Source organism: Manacus vitellinus, unplaced genomic scaffold (genome assembly GCF_001715985.3).
Source record: "Manacus vitellinus isolate BGI_N305 unplaced genomic scaffold, ASM171598v3 scaffold_4_pilon, whole genome shotgun sequence".
NCBI lineage: Eukaryota > Metazoa > Chordata > Aves > Passeriformes > Pipridae > Manacus > Manacus vitellinus.
The window spans coordinates 26,773,900-26,790,418 of record NW_021940604.1 but is presented as its reverse complement, the minus strand read 5'-3'; positions in this window follow the sequence as shown (position 1 = coordinate 26,790,418).

The window sequence follows — 16,519 nt, the reverse complement described above, 5'->3', positions numbered from 1 at the left end:
TGGCACTTATGCTGTTCATAGATCTTCAGTTTATTTAATACTTAGCAAATAATAATATTTAAATTTCTTGGACATAATGAAGATAGGTCATCTTTTCCTTTCTTTTTTTTTGTGTATAAAAACATATTTAGGGAAGTTGGTCAACTGCCAGTTCAAGAGAAATACTAAATGTGAGAAGTACTTTAGATATACATTAGCTAGATAAATTAGATAGCTTGAAAGCTCCTTTCCTCACTATAGGATAATCAAGCAACTTGGTCAACCTCCAATTCAAGATATTTATTTGACTTGCTTCAAGTTACGAAGGGATATACAATACCCCACAGCATTTGGAAATACAGAACTGAAACAGCCAAACCTGAAGGAAAAATACACTTGTGACTGCCAGCAGCCAGGAGCCATCCATCACTGATGCAGAACCCCAGAATCCTGACAGCCTGCATTGATTTGGTTTGATATTTGTAGTCAGATCTTGCTCCTGAAAGCAGTGAAACAGTCCTCTGTGACACTACAGTTATGGTAACAGAACAAATGACTTCATCCTCCAGACACTAATTGGGCTTGCCAAAAGCTGGAAATACCCTTAAAAATTTATTTTTTTAAGCCATGTAAATTGTTTAAAATTCACTTAGACAAATATATGCAGAGCTATACTTTTTGAGTTTTGCATAATTCATCACAAGGTTTCCCACAATTTTTGTCTTAATTCTACACTGAGGCATTTGAGAATAGGCCGCTAAAGGACTGCAAACAGCCTGTTTTTCACACACAGGGCTGTAAAAAACATGACCCTGAAAGAGTAGTTGGTGCTAGTCTTTAGTTTGCTCATTTGTGTTTCCTGTCTGTTGGCTTTGCCAAACTTTACTTTCCATGTCACAACACATATAATACCTAGAAAGCCTTTCAAGCTTTAAATCATGTTGGTTTGTGGATTTTATTAACTTCGTTCTAGATTAAATTTTATAATTTATAATGAAAGATGTGTCTAATTGTAGGTTCACTAAGCTATATTTTGTCTCTTTCAGTATCCTGATATGATCAGAAGAGGGTCAGAAGAATGTCCTGGCCCTTGTTCCCTCTCTTCCTGAGAGGGAGACTTAGAAACACAGCATCTCTCCATCTTCCCTGGGAAGGAGCCACAACGTTACACCACCTTCTTGGAGCTGAACATGTGAGCAACTGAGTGGACAATCTGCTCCACTGAATTCATCTGCTCCATAGTCCAGAGACATGCAGCCAGTGTTCCACTGAAAACATCTTCTTAAGGGGAAATACCGAGTTTGAGACTAAACTCAGTCCAAGTGTTACAGGGCTTGCTCTAGGTAATGTTTAATTTTGTTCTTTTGGTCAGACAGAGTCATAATATTTCACAGTACCTTCATAACAACTTTTCATGGTTTTTCAATAGATATTTTCTGCTTTTAGACCTCAGCTGAATTATGTAGATGTAGGTTTTGTAACTCAAAAGGGCCTGACATGTGGGTGAATAAGGGGGCTAATAATTTTTACTGTAAAGAAGAAAAATATGTATATTTTCTCATGCTTAGTAGAGTGTAATAGATATCCTAGATGATAAAGGCTCACAGTTGTAGAGTAGTTAAAGTAGGGCTGGTCAGTTTAAATGAATTAAAACCCTTTTAATTCCTCAGAGGCCTCTCAATTTCTCTTCAGATTTAAACTGTAGTCACAGCCTCCTGTTAACTAATACGCATGCTGTGGATTTTCCATCCTATTCATCACAAATTCCTGCAGTAGTGGGAATGGGGGAGAGAGGGAGGAAAGACCAGCTCAGTTATAAATCACCAAGAAATGACTGACAAATACCAACGCAGACCTTTGCGCAGCACTGTGCTGGAGATGGCACATTGCCAGGCAGGCTGCAGATACACATAGTATTATCACTGAGCAATTTTAGGGAAATGATATGTTTATTTTGAAGTAAGAGGAGGGTGTATTTTAATGGAGTTCTTGCCATCTCACTTGTCAAACAATGAAAAGCTATTAGAACTTCCTTTTCCTGTTTTATTTCCTATGCAAATATGGGAAAAATTAGAGAAAAAAAAATCAATATCATACACTGTGAAAAATAAAAAAGGTAATTAAGTTTATTTAGTTTGTTCGAAGTGTTTTCTGCATTTAATGTTTCTTCTCCAGGCTTTGGTCATATTTTAATATTTCTGTATGCAATATATTTGACTTCTGGAGTATTTTATATTTCTGACGCAAGCATTTTTCCTCGCGGTAAAAATGAAATTTCCAAATCACTTTCATCTAATTAATTATATATGTTATATGTTTACTTAATAAGGTCTCTGTAAATTTGATCATTTCTATGATTTATGTACAAATCTGTCTGATCACAGTTTGGTACTTGCCATATAGCTACAATTATGCAACTTGAGACTTAAATTATAATTCTTCAAGTCTGTGTTATTTTTTGGTGATAGTTACAAGAGGACAGGTTGATCACACTTTAACATAAACACTAATATATGCAGTCAGTGTGTGCACTTTGTATTTATTTACTTAATGGGTCACTATAATATATAAAATCTGAATAGAAGAGGAAAGAATTCAAGAAAAATCCAACAAAAAATCTGGCTCTGCAAATTGCTCTCCTAAGATACACATGTAATATTATGGATCAGAGGATATGCAGCTCACATCTATGCACTGTCAAAAAAGTGCATATCATACATATTACACTTGTAGAAAAATATTTATCTTGCTTTTTCCTGTGAGTCAGTATCAATTTTTTAAAATCACTAAAAGAGTGGTCAATTTTTTGGAAGACAAGTGTCATATTATTCAATCAGTTTTATTTATGCTAATAGCATAAAAATGAATGAATGAAAAAGAATACAGAACTATTTTCAGGGTTCAAAAAAATAAAGAAAGGAAGCATTCAAATCACAATCCCTTTCATCTCTTGCAGCTTACTGATCACAGACAGAAGGGAAAAATGTGGAACATATTCCAGATTTCCTACTTGACTTGTTGTTTCAGTGCCAAGAGGGAAACAAGTAAAATATTATGTAAAATATTGAACATTATGAGCCAAATATTCTTCAGGGGGTCTGGAGGAAAGACAGCCAAAAGAAAATGCTTTTAAATAGGGGTAATGATATTAACTTCCTTTCTAAAACACTTTGGAATACATAGCTCAAAAGCGACAAGTATATTTAACAATCAATAACCCACTCACCATTCTTGCAAAACTGACTATTCAGCACAAATCACAAACAGAAAAGCTAATTTCAATCAAATTTTAAAAAAATTAAAATCACTGAGTTTCAGAGGTGATGAAAGTGAAGTGTTAATTGCTAAGCAGATTACTTAGTGTTCCTTCTCTTCATAAATATGGCTCTTGAAGTTACACAAGCATACACGTACTCTCACTAATGTTCATAATAAGCCAAGCATGGGGATCTTGGCTGGCAAGTTTAGTTATGGCAATGCCACCTTATTAGTTTTCCTTGTCCCTGTGAATAGCCATTGGACAAGGATCAAGAACAATGACTGCGATGAAAATGTCTTGCATTTTAACAGTGAATATCAAATATAAGAACTGACATATAAGAACTCAGCAAGCAAAGCAAACTTCAAGACTACTTACATGTTGGTTAGGGGTTTTTGTTGTTGTTGTTTATATCATACAAATCAAATTCAAAATAGGCATTGTGACCCCATTTTACGTGATGTCAGGGAAATCTACAGGTTCAAGAAAAGAGAGGAAAAGGATATATCAGGGTGTTTGTTTTCCAAAGGAAATGAACAATCCACAACTGCAATTCTGCATGTCTGTCATCCCTGGTTGATTACTTGTAGCATCCAGCAGAGATGATCAGAAAGGTATTTTAATGAAAACAGGTTAGCAAATTTGAGGTTTTATTTAAGGAGAAAAACCTGATATCACCCATGGAGATGATCAAGAGCAGAAGTGGATAAATCAGTGTTCAGATTTTGGGAAGACCAGTAAATAGATCCAATAAAACCCACATTGGGTAAGTGGCTGTGAAGAAGGATACAGAAAGGTTGGACTGGATCCTGTAGAGACCTTTATAAAGTTTGTAAGACAGGTATGATCTCCTCAACAGAAGGAACAAGGAAAATTACTTTTCATTCTCAGGTCAGCATCGATTATTTGGACCTAAGAGGAGGAGTGGCAGAAGAAAAGAATGACATTTCTGCAAAACAGGTCAGAAGAAAACAGTGATCAAGAAATTAAACACCATCCTCCAATATCATTTAAGATACAGTGACTTTGCCATCTCCATGAATATCCAGACAAACCCCCTTTTGTTTTTTCCTTTTAGTCAGGAACAGAGATGGGCAGATTTATCAGACTTTGAAACTGAGTTTGGGTTTAAACCATACATATAGTCCAATAGATATCTATCACACTGTAGTGTGTTGACCCTGGCTGGATGCCAGGTACTCAGTACAGCTGCTCTCTCGCTCCCCTCTGCAACTGGACAGAGGACAGAAAAAAAAACCAGCGAAGGATTCATGAGTTGAGATAAGAGCTGGGAGAGGTCACTTATCACCATCATGGGCAAAGCAGACTTGAAGTGGGGATATTAATTGAATTTATTGCTAACAGGGTCAGAGCAAAAGAGTGAGAAGTAAAATAATCTTTAAAACACCTTCCCCCCACCCTTCCCACCTTTCATGTTCTCCCTTCTCCCCCCCCAGCAGTGCAAGGGGACAGGGAATGGGGATTACAGTCAGTTGTTTCTGCCACCGCTCAGGGAGAGGAGTCCTTCCCCTGCTCCCATAGGGTCCCTCCCACAGGAGATGGTCCTTCATGGACCTCTCTGGTGTGAGTCCATCCCACAGGCAACAGCTCTTTGTGAAACTGCTGTCCTGTGGGTCACTTCTCCATGGGGTGCAATCCTTCACAAATGAGATGTACCAGTGTGGGTCCCCCACAGGGACCACAAGTCCTACCTGGGAAAAGCCTGCTCCAGCGTGGGCTTCCCTCTCCACGGGCTGCAGGTCCCTGGAAGGACCCTGCTCCATCCTGAGCCTCCCACAGGGTCACAGCCTCCTTCATGCACCCACCTACTCCAGCATGGGCTCCTCCATGGGCTGCGGGTGCGTCTCTGCGCCCTGATGGTCCTCCATGGGCTGCAGGGGCACAGCTGCTCCACCATGGTCTGCACCACGGGCTGCAGGGGCCTCAGCTCTGGTGTCTGGAGCACCTTCTCCCCCTCCTTCTCCACTAACCTTGGTGTCTGCATCATTGTTCACATGTTCTCACTTTGCTCTTCCTGGCTGGAATTTTCCTCTGTGCAACAACCTTTGGTTCTTAAATATGTTGTCACATAGGTGTTACTATTGCTCCTGACTGTCTCGGCCTTGGCCAGAGGCAGGAAGCCCATCCTGGGGCCAGCTGGCATTGGCTCCATGGAACAGAGGAAGCTTCTAGCAGCTTCTAACAGAAGCCACCCCCGTAGCCCCCCTCACTACCAAAACCCAGCCACAGAAACCCACTACACACACAAAACTGCTGAAGAGCTGCACCCAGCCTGGACGGAGCCAAAATTTTAATACGTATTACCATAATCTTGGCAAGTAAAGGTTCACTCATTCTAAGGACTATCAAATTCTTTGGGTATTTTGACTGTGTATATTCAAATTGACAACTTAGAAAAATGAGAGCAGCATAGCTGTAACCATGACACAGCAGAGCCAGACATAATGCATGCAGGCAACATGAGAGCTCCCCATGTGTTTCTACCAAGGTCTCCCAGGTTGAGCAGAGCAGACCGAGTTGCAAGTAGATATTGTGAAATGGAAAATCCCTTGGCAATCAAGATCAGGTCAGCAATGCACTGTCACTTGTTGACAAAAAAATGAGCTCTCATTTTAAATCAGAGCTCTTACAACTGAAGTCTGTGCAACACATGATATGTTTTTTCACCCAGGCTAGCCCAGAAGGAAGAGCCTTAAAGATTTATTTCACTTTATGTTTCATTTCCATTCCACAAATTTTATCACAGACGGTTGCTGTTTGTCTTTGCATCAGTGTAGGGACCTAAGTCAGCAGAATTTTATTCATGATTTTCTATTATTTAAGATTGTTAGGGAACTGAGAAAACTGTACCTTAATAATTTATCAAGTGAGCAATTTCTACTTAGGATAAAAAACATTTCCAAAAAAATGACCTGATCATCTCTGTGGTTTATTGACTAGTTTAAAGAGATGAGAGAAAACAAATTTAAAAGAAGACTGAGTAACATCAGATAGCTTAATTTTTCACATTGAAAAAAGATTAATTCAGACACATCATTTTGTCAAGATGCTTCCATAAAAAAATGTTTGAAAATCACTGTTCTGAATTAATCTATAGTCATATTTCTGGACACATTATTTACAGAATAAAAATCTCACGTATTTAACATGGAGGAACTCATTGAACCCTAAGGACTCATCACTTTATGGAAATTTCATTTTCTAATTTTTTTTTTTGTTTCTAAAAATGGCATTATAATTCAGCATGTCAAAAATGCATACATGTGAAAAAAAGAATTGGACAAAGAAATGGAAGGTGGTACTTTTTACTATATTACTTCTTTTTAAAAAAAAATTTAGATTTTTAAATTGTATTTTAAAAACCATTCTTTCATGCATACAGTAGTGAATATGACCACTTGAAAATAGTTTTTTTCAACAAAGTGACATGATAGGTAGGTAAGTAGGTAGGTAGGTAGGCAGGTAGGTAGAAGATTTATAGATAGATAGATAGATAGATAGATAGATAATCTTCTGCTTTTATGTGACTAGATTTTTTTCCAAAGAACTGCAAAAACATTCTTAAGATAAAAGACAAGTATATATTTTAGCAAAGGAAGGACAATGAGGAGGTATGCAAAAACAGTATGACCCAGTAAAGTAGGATATCATTACTCATTTCCTTCAGAGTTCCTACAGCACACATATGTAATCATAACTCGTTAATTTTTGGGGATTTGTAGTTCTAACTTCAGAAGTGCTTACTAGTTGCCTGTTTTCTAATATGCCAATTCATTCTACTTTAAGCAGGTGAGCACCATGATTTCATGTACAATGTCTTAGGATGCTTCATAACCCAACCAAATTTTTTGATGCACTGGGAAGAAATTATTTTCTCTTTGGGTGCCACTTGTTCATTTGAACTATAATTACAGTCTCAAAAACCTAAAGTGTCCATACAAATACAAAAAAAAAGAAAAAAGTGTTTACAATAATTTGTGATTCAATTGCATGGAACCAAACGCAGCACCAGAAATGTAGCAGCAAGATTTATCAAGGAGCCTGGAAAGTCCTAGAGACTTGCAAAGAAAATGAATAAATAGGGAATAACAACAAAATAGACCCTCATGACCCCGTGTCCTAGCTGCACTTGAGTTGATGTTCAGAAAGCACTACACAGTTGTGTATTTTCTACTGGTTCAACCAATTCAGGTAAGCAGCTGACAAAGGTTTCCATAATGGAAAAAGTTGTAATAGTCCAGCCTTCATGGTACAGAAAAATTGACCAAGCCAGCCAACTGCGACCCAGTGACATCTCACCACAGAAGCACAAAGCAGCTACAGAAGAGTGAAAAAGGGGTATTTCTGGACTATATATGGTGATCATAGTTGATGGACTGAGGATCTTAGAAGCTTTTTCCAACATAAATAATTCTATGATTATATGATCTATTTGCCATTAATAGCAAGCATCCCTCAGAAAGTGTGGACAATCTCTGGATTTTTTACTAATTTTAGAGTGACACAGTGAACAGTCTTTATATGAAGCCTTATTACAGAACATGACAATGGAAACATATGCAAAATCAGTAGATGTTTCCAGTGTCTTTAATTCCTTTCTCTACTTTAATATTGCCTCAATGAAACATGGAATATTTTCTTAGAAATATCTCATAAATATGAAGACAGAAAAAAAGATCCCATACAGGTAACCCTACTGACTTACTGATTGTTTTTCTTGCCACCTAGTTCATGTTTATGTAACTAATGTTTCTGTCCTGTATTTGTACAGGGACAACTGTTGGAGGTTTTTTCCTTCAGCAAATCAAAAACTTTTGTTTTAATCAAAAAAAATGGCAATGTGTCACACAGCAGGTAATAATTCAGCATGAGGAGAAATCAGATATATGCAATTATGTGGGTAGCATTAAATATTTGCTCTGAGTGGACTTTTTAAAAAATTTTATCCCTGTTTTTCATTAGTTTCATTCTCATCTTCTGTTGAACTTCCAGTCAAAAAAGCCAGAAGAGACTGATGCACTGAAGAAGGGCCAATATCTCACTCTGGTTTCTTTCTCCTAGACTTCATGTAGAAATTTGAGAGAACTTCGGAGCCAGCTTTGCTCAAATGATGGAAAGACTGACAGCAGCTCCTTTCCTTGTAAAAACCCTCAGCCAGCATGAAGCCTACTTAATACAATAAACAACACAGTGTGAACTATTTTTGCAGGTGAGGTGTCCTGCTGGTGGCCCACCCATAAATCAAGGACATTGCCTAACAGCAAGGGAAGCAGCCAGAGCTAAAAGAAGGGGAAATGAAGTGTTGCACATAACCCCCTACTGATTGAAGGTCACAGACTCATTGAGACTGACAATTTATTATAATTTATTAGTGCTGCATTTCTTCTTTAAACCAGCAGGAGCATCAGAATACAAGCATATGAGTTCTGAAAACCTGAGAAAGAATAAAAGGTCTTTAGACAATGTGCAGTGTGTGTATGAAGCAAAGAGAAATAAGGTAAACATAGTGAATTCAGTCAATTTGCTTTTGACAGATCTAAAGTTTGAATAATGGGTGAAAAGCAGTATTTATAAACATCTTGAGATGGAATAAAATATGTCAGAAATTATTAATTGAGAGGTCATCGATAGAAATGTGCAAAAATTTTACTTTTTCCAATGCCTGGTACTTAATATTTAGACCTGATATGAAAGACCTCCTGGAACTGTTACTGAAAAGAAGTAATTAAAAGAAGCCAATATTTTGATTTTATTAAGAAAGAGATTAATGTGAAGTCAGCAAAAACCCATGGTTTTGAAAGATTGGACCCAACTTTGTACTCTTTCCTTTAGAAAGGACATGAAGCCCACCAATGCCTGAACTCCTCTGTTCATGTTAAAAGATTTCAGCTGATGCCAGCTTGCTTAGCTCGACAGAAACTGTTCATCTGCCATGTAAAGAGACAACCCACGAGCTACAGAACATGGGTGCTGTTTATTTAACATAAGAGTGGGGAAATATGCACTGGCTTATATATATATATTTTAAAAAAAATGTTCCTAACAAAGGGAAAACAATTTTCCTACCTTTCTTAGATTTTTCCCACATTTAGATAATACATTAGCTAGTGCATACTGTTGCTTGTGACATTTAAAAGTAGGAATTTCCGTATTTCTGACCCAAAAATTGTGATTTTAGGAGTTAAGGTAGACTTTCTGTAGTCAAAGAATCATTCAAAAAAAATAACAAAACTAGCCAAGTGAAAATTCACTAGCTTCACATGGCTAGAGTGATAAATCCTAAAGATTTCTTGGGAATTAAATATAAAAGTCATGTGTTGGAGAACATCTTTTTAATCAGTTATACCATTTAAAAAACTCCTAAACCAGAACAATACAGTGCTCCTCAGGAAAAGGAATGATCAAAAGAACAAATGCCTTTGGCAGATATAAATCACCCCACTTAATGCATTACTGGAGGGTTCATATATTCAGGCAATGAGGACAGTTTAAAAATACAGTTTGACCATGTGATACAATCTCTCATAATTTGGAGGGCAAGATACCAGCTTCTTATCCTTGACTGCGGATCCCGAAATCAGCTCGTTCCCCCTCCCCCAAAGATTCAAATGACCCTCTGTTGTAACCTCAATTTCTTTGATAGTAAACTACCACTTTCTGTCTTTCAGATTTGTCTCACTGAAATTTGGATATAACAACTATTTCCCTGATACATTCTTACTTCACAATGCTCTTTTACCCTGTTTGTTTTCCCACTTGAAATGATCAGTTCTGAACTTGGAAATGCCTTTTTCCACAGCACATGGGTGAAAGCATGCTCCTTTAAGAAGCAGGTACAGATGGCAAGTCCATCAGCTAAGTTCAAATTGGAGGTCAAGAGAGGAAAAGGAAATTACCCATAGTACTCATCTCAGACTCTGCCCTCTTGTACTGTCTCCTCTGACTGCTCTGACTGCTGGCAAATTTAGCTCATCATTCTCCCAACCAGCACCCAGCTTAGAAAATGACAGTGGGAAATCAATATATCCACACATTTGACCTTATCACCTTTAAACCAGTATCTTACAAATCACTCAGGATAAACAGTCATGATCACAGGGTTAGCTAAAGGCAGAATCAACTATACCTAAACCATTCCTGGCAAAGTTTGTCTAATGTTTTCTTAAAACTTCTAGCAACTGACCCTCTTCCACTGTGTAATTATCCTTACTGATAGAAAATCTTTTCTCCTGTCTAATCTAAATTTTCCTAGTTCCATTTTAGCGTGCTATTTTTCAGTGGATCAACATTCTGGAAATCTCACCTTAACAAGAGCCTTTTAAATATTTGAAGACTTACACCTACTCTTTAGTTTTCTATTCCTTCTACCCCACCACCCTAATTCTTTCTTTAAAGCCATATATTCTGGTTTCTGATCAACCTTTTTGCTCTGTTTTGCTCTCCCCTTCTTTTGGTCCACAAACTTCTGCAAATATGGTGCCTCTAATTGGATGCAGTAATGCTTCAGCTGAAGCCAGTATTCAACAGAGCAGCTGTTTTACATATAATACTCATGTTTATACATCCTGATAGAGTGTTTGCTTTTTTAAAAATATTTTTGACAGAATTTAAACATGGAGAATACATACTAAGTTTGGGGTCTCTTCTAGTTCCTAGGCTCTTTTCTACAGAACTATCAGCCAGGTGGTAATTCATCTTCATTAAACAACGCAAAACCAGGGAATCCTTCCCTTCTGTGTCAGAGGATTCTGATGTGAGAAAATACTGGGTTGGTTTGACAATTCATGTTAGTTGTTATATAACAGATTTTTGTCTTCAATGTGTGTACACGTGGTGCGTTTGATTATTTGTTCCCTTGTTTCTCTGGGACTCCAGTTATATCAGCTCTTCAGTAACTCCTTCTTCTAGCAAAAAGAAGACAAAATTATATTTCTTGCCAGCCTTAGGCCAAAACTGATGTGTGCATTACATGGGCATGCCTCTTCAGGAAAAAAAATCATATGGATAGAAGATGGTTACCTCTCTCTCATGACTAAAAACAAAAGGAGATCTTTTCTGAAACAGGTCTAGGTGGTCTAGGAACTCAAGTTCTAATTATATCTCTGGGCTCAGCAGTAAGTCCTTGTTCAAGTAACCCCACTGATTTAAACCAGTTGTGACCTAGAACTGAAGGAAGAGGCCCAGAGCTGTTTTATGTGCAAATAATACAGTCTGCAGCGGGAGTTCAAAACCAAAATAATTTACTCAGAGGTGTTTCCAAACAAAAATATATTAAGCTGTTTCTGATGAATTGCAAGAAGTTTTAACATGTAGATATCCAAAAGGATGCTTTTTGATTACTTCTACATTTTAGGCTATGCTACCTCATAGCAGTAGCCAGTGCCCAGGGAACAACATCAAACCCAACACACGGCATACATGGTGCAGAAAACAAAGAAAACTTGTTTCACAGCTCAGCTAATAAGCACCTGCAGTTACTGAGCACACTGATTTCACAGTGTGTATATGTGAACCTGTGTTCATCCTGCTCAGCTTTAATTCATTTGAACAGATACATTCGGACTAGGCATGCATACTCTTAACTTTCTTCTGGAGTCAATTAAGAAAGGGCAAAAAATTATTCAAAGTCTCTAAGATCTGAATAACGTCCTGGAAGTATTAATCTCTGCCTTATAAATTAGTAGTCTTTATGCTCAAAATCCCTCTGGTTGGATAATATTGGTTTTTCTACTTCTTAGGCACCTTAACGTCAAAGTTATGTAAATAATGGGGTGAAAAATTTTCTGTGAATGGAAAAACAAAGGACTATTTAAAAAAAAAAAAAGATTACCCTACCAGCTAAATTTCTATCTTCATCAGAAATGTGCTTCATATTGGAAAAGAAAAGGCTGTCATTTAGATCCCTGGTTCTAATAGTTACTGCATTCCTTATGTGATGCACAGCCTGTGACACTGAGCTGGGCCAATAGAGCTGGTTACTTATAGATTTCCTTCTAGAATGACCAGTAAAGTTACAGAGCTTTGCCCCAAGTAATCCTCCAAACAAATGCTGCTCTGTCATCTGTTCAGGAATGTTATGACAGCAGAACATTTTGGAGGCTTAAAAAGCATCATTTACACTATTGTTATTAGAGTGGTAATGTTTTTGAATACACGGGGAGTTTCTTTTTACAATATCATCATAATAAAAGCTTGGCTCTTCACAAGAAAATCTATCTCATGCTGAAGTACCAAGGTATTTTTAAAGGACTAAAATAATGAGATTGATTGTCTTTGATTTCTCTTTTTCTAATCAGTTCACAGAGATTCTACAGGCAGATATCTCATCAAGAGTCAAAGTCAGGAAGACTTCACCGTTGCTGTAAGGATTAAAAAATTCCCAGTTGACCCAGACCTGCTTTTGAGCACTTCCGATTACTTTATTTTGCATTGTTTTCCCGATGCTAACTTTTTTTTTTCTTTAGGACTTATTTCCATTATTTCAACATATGCATTCATTGTTTGAAACAGCTACAAGTATCTTCACTCCCCTCGTACCTAACTACTGTTCTGAAGGTGCCATTAAGTCATGTACATGGCGTAATTTGTAACAGGAGAGATAATTCTCTAGTGCAGCCCGGACCACTCACCAGTATTTAATACCTAGTGAACTCTAAGAATAAACTTTTGAAGTATTACATATTGGTCTGATTTTTTTTCTTCCACTAATTCAGGGATGAGCATAGTCAGCACATTACTGAGTGATTTTGAGAATAACTCTAACCAGAATTTTTTTCCAGTAAAATATATTAAACTTTAAAGTCTTGCACAGCCACTGGAAATGGAAATATCTGCATTTTTGACTGGCCTCTGCTCAGAAAAGGGCAATTATGACTAAATTACCCATATTCACTAGAGTATTGGTAAAGAGCTAAACTTACAAACCCACAAATATGGAGATATTTCCAAACAAATTCAACCTCTCTGAAAATGTCACTCAGAAATATGAAGAAGCCTGTTCAACTCCATGTGTGAAAACCCAACCACCAAACATTCTGCACAATAAACTTAGTTTTCACTCATACAAGAGCAAACAAAGCCTGTACTGTAATGGCTTTTGATCCTATAATCCACACCAGAGCTAAGGGGTGAGCCAGCAATTTGCAGAGCTTTCTCCCTGAGCCTTGTTGGCACTTTTCTGCTATTCAAGTACACACTGTCCCGGTGGCTGATCCAAATTACAGATATGGTAGAAAGTAAAGGAGCTTACAGAACATTCTCTGAAAACTTCAATTGCCAACATTTTTTTACCATTTTTTTAACTTTTTTTTCCTCCCAAGGAAAATTTCTCATCTTACACCTAAAATTGTCATGCGATTCAGCACAGCACAACATTGTGCCTGCCAAGAAGTCAGCATAGAATTGGAATAGCTGTCAAAACCCCCACTTTTTTCACATGGTTTTTTACTTTACTTCACAAAAAATATTTTTTCTTCTGTTACTGTTTCCAGTTCCCAAAATCTCAGAATCTATATTATAACATAAGTCGAAAGAAAGCAATAAATTGCAATCAACTTATGAGCTACTGTGAAGATCTATTTTGGGGTATTTCACTGTAATATTCATTAAAAACTTGAGTAGTGTTTGATTTTCATATTTTACTGAGATTAAGTTCTCTGCAATGAGAAAGTACCTCTTATGGAAATTTTGGTTATCAGAGACGTCATTTTGTTCTGGTTTATTTTCTGTCTGTATTACCAAAGAAATCCCTGAAAAGTTAATTTACATTTGGAACAAGAAGAATGTCTTGTGCTAAATGCCAGAGGGGAAGCACGATCAGTAAGAGAGGACTAGAAAAACTTCTTATTTGGCTTACCCAGAACTACTGTGGAGGGAGAAAACATTAAAAATCATGGGAAATCAGAAAAAAAAAAGGCTGAAATAACCTAGATTAGTTAGCAATCAATTGCATTGCATTAAAAGGTCAAGACAGAGCTACCTGCAGACCAGGCTAAATCTACTCAGGACTAGGCAGCAGAGAACTCAGATCTCTGCTCTATCACGGAGTTCCCACATAAAGCAAATAACTTTTCAGCTTTTGATCTTAGTTCCTCATTAGTGGGAGAGAGAACAGCCCCTGCTGTCTGTGCCATTTATGGTCTCATATATTCTTTCTCTGCTGCATATTTTTTATTCCCCATAAGAAGTTAGCCACTAATCAAGCATACATGGAAACTCTTCAAAATACATCAGGGTTTTACAATAACCAGTTGGACAGCACCACTAGGAGTATAATCCTCCTTTAGAAATGTAGAAATTTTAACTGAGTTAAATGGGAGGTCCTGTATCCTGATCCAGCTGTGGCACAAAAGTGCACGAAGATCCTTTAAAGTGTGCAAAAAAGGGTTAATGGGAGAAAATACATCTTTTTAGGAAGCACTCTTTCATCCCTATACAGCATCCTAAAATTTGATCTTAGCCTCTTTTGTTTAATTCTTTTTCTTTTTGTTCAAATAAACAAAAACCTTTTAATATTGTAGGAGAGTTTTGCAAGTAAGAGTATTTTGTAGCTGTTAATTTCAGAAATAAATTATACATTGTATAATCATGTAAACATGTTTGATTGTTTCTCTTTTTTCATCCTTTTAAATTATTTAAACAATCACTTCTCTTATAATAAGCATGTGAACTCGTGCTGTCTTTCAGTGCACCTGAATGAAGAGCTTGCCTCTGGAGTCTTTGCCTGTGTCAGACATAGAGAGCATAAAGTGTTCAAACAGTTTCACATATATGTGAACACTTTGCCCCTCAGTGAGTGAGAGAATTAATTACATTAATAAGCCTTCTGCACAGTTTTGAAAATCAAATAAGAGTGTCTTCAGGTATTTATTAGAAAGAGCACTCCTCCAGCAATTTCTGCCACCACTGAGCAGGAGACAAGACATGATGACATCCTATAGGTTTGAGGAGTATGTTATCATTATTCTAGATAAAGCATCCTGTTATTCTCACAAATGACAGGGAAAAAAACAGGCAAAATCCCTGTGATAGAAGGGTACTACAGTCCTCTAGCACCTGCAGAAGGTGGTGGAAAAGAGGGATACTCTCTCCTGACCTGCTTGAAACCACGCAACAAAACAGCAACCAGTTTCACACTGTTAGGGCTCAGAGATGTGGAAAAAAGATCTTACTGACATGAGCATCCTAGGTAGTGGTTCTCCAGTTAACTGTATCTCCTCATCAACAGTTTTGGTCTGAACCAACACAATCCACTCTGTTCTTTCAGCCTGGCTCAGACACAGAAGAATTCACCCTCTAGTGCTAAAAAGGCAAAGAATAAAATAAAAACGTTACCTTTCTTAAGAACATCAGATGAAACACTATAAAACCAACATTTAGATAATCTTTTGTTGCTTTTAGAACAAGAAGGTGTAAATAAAGTACTATGGTAAATGTTCTGCAATCAATTAAAAATTATAAAAATATGTAACTAATTTTGCAGGCTAGATTTGCACTTTGGCAAATGGCAGCAACATGCATCAATAAATTGTTATTCCAATCAGGTCTTGTGTAATATTAATTGGTTACTTTTGTATAGCTTTGAATCAATAAACTAATTCAAATCAGCTGCACTAGCTTTCAAACTTTTATTTAGCCATTAACTTCTACTCAACAGTATCACAACTGATAGAGACAAGCCCCAGCTACAGAATGCTGAAGAAGTTTGGATATTAATACCACAGCTGAACTCCCTTAAAAAGACCCTGCCTTAGAATAATTAACATAATTTTGAACCTAAACTGCTGACAATTTTGTTTCTTCAGAGCTTGAAGCACATCAGGCTAATCCGCACTTAATGATCACAGAATCACAGAATGATTTGGGTTGGAAGGGACCTTAAAGATCAGCTCATTCCACCTCCACTGCCATGGGCTGGGATACCTTTCACTAGATCAGGTTACTCAGAGACCTGCCCAACTTGGCCTTGAGCACTTCCAGGGATGGGACATCCACAACTTCTCTGGGCAAATGATAGAGCAGAATAAAAATTTTTGAGCAGGAATGAGAGTCAGGTGCTTAGATATTCCTATGTTTGATCTTTTATAGCTACAGTTTCCTTAAAATAGGGTGAAATACAAAATCAAGTTGCTGGTTTAGACTGTTTTTTCCCACTACCAAAATGTTTTTATGCATACTGTAAAAATCGTTAACACAAGAATCAGTCCAGTTATACTTCTAGCTAAAATTTGCAAGAAAATACATATTTCATACTTTCTAGGG